Raw genomic sequence first — 3,126 nt, forward strand, 5'->3', positions numbered from 1 at the left:
GTTAGATCAGTTGCTCACTAGCTTGATTGAGGAGTGCATGCAGGTTTGCCTCATTAGGTCCTTTTGTAGGGAGGGGCTGGGCAATACTAAAGGCTGGAACAATAGGAAAACCGTGATTGCAGCTATTGATATTTATACATAATGTTGGTGCTTGTGGTTGTGTAAGCACACATATATATATATATACTAGGAATGTCAGTAATCACATTTACTGCACCTACATGGCATTGTTATTTCCACATGCCAGTGTCTTGCTTGTTCTTCTACAGTTTGGCTCACCCTCTGCCAGTGGTGGGTGCCAACTGGGTAAGGTTGGGTTAAAAGGGCTTGAGGGGGGGGCGGCGGCAGCTTGCAGAGATGTTGCTGTTTTGTTTGAGAGTAGTTTTCCTTAAAGTTAATTTTTTTTTGAGTAGGTCTTGGTGTTGTTTTGTTAATAGACAAGGTGTGCACTCCTCTCCACTCTTCAATCCTGACACTGTTGTAAAGTTTGGAAAACATGAATCATTTTATTCCGCGTGTCACAGGACAAATCCACAGTATCTTCTTGTTGGATATTATAAACGTACAAAAGGACAGGATATACCTACCCTAGCTTCCACTTCCTTTCTCAGTACAGCTTACACTGAAATAAATGTGCGAGAGAGCACTCTCTTAAACTAACAGTGTGCAATTACCAAAATCGTTCTAGACATAAAACACTACTCTTGATGTCAAGAGTAATGACTGAAATTATACATCTGTCAGGAGAAGATTTAAAAAACATTACGGGCTCATCTTTGCCTTATACAGTATTAAATATTTTCTGGGTACTCGTGCCTGCTGTGAGGATGATAAGATGCACAGTGTTGCTTATCCACTGAAGAATCTTTATAAAGACATGTTTACAATAAGACATCTCATCTCATTTCAATGCTGCAGGCCTCAAATATTGTTGGTTTTCCTCATGGATCCCAGAATGGTTAGACTTTTTAGTTTAGACTGGAGAGACACATAGCACTCACAATGGCAACTGTAATGTTTTTGTGATTCCAACAGTGCTGGACCCTCTCCACAACATCCCGCTCTGAGAAGTGTCATATAGCACCGTGGCTTCATCATTGACTGCCTTGTAGATGCTCAAGGTTACATTGACTGTGGTTTTTGAACTGAGCCCTCTGGGTATTTTGCATGTTAATTGGGATATGTTGAATCCACAAAAGGCCTATGTTCAGTATAGTACGTGCTTTGAATGTAGTGTTTGGGAAGCATTGCTACACACTAATAGTGCTAAACTATATGACTATGAGCATAGAGGAAATGCTGCTTTCAGTATAATACATTGGGAAATTTCCATTCTGCTGCCTATCATGAAATTTGACAGGGTGTTTGGTGTAGATAATGGATATATATATAATGGACAGCTACATATATAAGGGTAGTCACAATGTTTTCTGATGGAGTGATGGATATGAGATTCAGCATCTAAGAAGACAAAGTTACACTGACTTCTCTATGCAGGTCAATGTAAAAACGGTGAGTGATGGATGCAGAAGCCATCTTTTTGCTATAAATCTGCCAATAAACACGTAAGGCTCATGATCTGTATTGTAAGTGACTTTCTGATTATACATAGAAGACAGTCATTTGAAATTTTGTCTAGAGAAGTACATTTTACATATAAACGCCGTCTGACATCATGACTGAAAATCTCAGTTTTAGCGTCTATTTAAGTCCAGTCTGCTTTGTCACCCAAATAACATGTCCAATAAGACGAAGACGCAGTTTATTTGCCACATAGAAATGTGTCTAAGGAGGCGGCAGTGGAGATACAAGCGGTCGTGTATAAGAATGAGTCTGTGTTGCCTGACGCATTTGTCATGATAACTTGGGATTTTAACCATTGCATCCTAAAGTCAAGTAGGACACACTACTACCAACATGGGGGGAAGCGGTACTTGACCACAGCTACACCAAGGTTAAGGATGTGTATATGTCCAAAAGTCTGCCAGGTTTGGGCAAGGCAGACCATAATCTGATTCAGTTCTGTCCCAAGTATGTCCCACTCGTAAAGAGGAACAAAAAGAAAAAAAGATGACAGAAGATGCGATTGAGAGACTGAAAGATGCGTTTGAAAATACTAACTGGGTGGTGTTAATGTACAGTATATGCAAATTGTAAACCCTGGATGAATGCTGAAATTAAAAGGTTAATTAAAGGTTAACAAAAGGAAATCCTTAGCTAGGGGAGACACAGATCCACTGAGAAAGATCCATAAAGAACTTAAAAGGGAAATAAATAAAGAGAAATATCAGTATAAATGCAAAATAGAAAATAATTTTAAAGTGAATGATTTGAAGAAAGTCTGGGAAGGAATGCAGTTAATAAGTGAATGTGCGAGGAAAGGGAGGTGACTAGTTTCCAGTTAAATGGTGTTTGAGAATTCTGTACCATGATTTTAGCTCAGCGTTCAATACGTTGCAGCCACACATCCTTGTAAATAGGCTTCAGATGATGAAGGTTCCACGGGTTATTATCTCTTTTAGTCTCTCCTGGGGTAACTGGGAAAGCCAGGATTGATAGAGTGACTAAAAGGGCTGAGAAAATGGTGGGAGAGTTAAATACAGTGGATCAGGTATATGACGATCGTCTGGTAAAAATGACACAGAAAATAAAAAGGGACCCTGGTCACCCTCTCCATGGTTATCTGACTGGCAGGGTTACGGAGCGTAGTGGTAGCATTCAATTCAATTCAATTCAATTTTATTTATAGTATCAAATCACAACAAGAGTTATCTCAAGACACTTGTCTTGCAGGTCTACACCACACTCCAGAATCCACAAGGACCCAACAGTTCCAGTAGTTTCCTCCAGAGCAAGCAACAGTGCATTGCATAGCATTGTACTGTATAGTGTATTTATTGTACTGTATTCATGCTCTAGTTTTTATGGGTATTACGGTGCGCATGAGCACTGTAATTTAGATTTTTATGGATGAAACAAACTTGACTTGACTGGGTGTTCCAATGTCCTCTCTGATTGAAAGTTCAAAATTGGTGGATTTGGTTGACCAGGAAATAATTCACACACCAGACAGCAGTACACTTTACCACCAGAAGTCAGCAAAGACAAGATTCCCGGGGGGGGGGG

General features: G+C 39.8%; 1 protein-coding gene and 1 long non-coding RNA gene across 2 annotated transcripts in view; both read left to right on the top strand.

Annotated features, from left to right (window-relative positions):
• Positions 1–3,126, top strand: part of ntm (neurotrimin) — a 502,481-nt gene that overhangs the window by 261,668 nt on the left and 237,687 nt on the right. The window lies entirely within an intron of this gene.
• The window catches only part of LOC117955217, a 23,095-nt gene that overhangs the window by 9,565 nt on the left and 10,404 nt on the right, over positions 1–3,126 (top strand). The window contains exon 2 of the long non-coding RNA XR_004658983.1: positions 1,414–1,417. This is a non-coding gene — a long non-coding RNA (uncharacterized LOC117955217). The remainder of the gene's footprint in view (positions 1–1,413; positions 1,418–3,126) is intronic.

This window comes from Etheostoma cragini, chromosome 13 (genome assembly GCF_013103735.1).
Source record: "Etheostoma cragini isolate CJK2018 chromosome 13, CSU_Ecrag_1.0, whole genome shotgun sequence".
In the NCBI taxonomy this organism is placed as follows: domain Eukaryota; kingdom Metazoa; phylum Chordata; class Actinopteri; order Perciformes; family Percidae; genus Etheostoma; species Etheostoma cragini.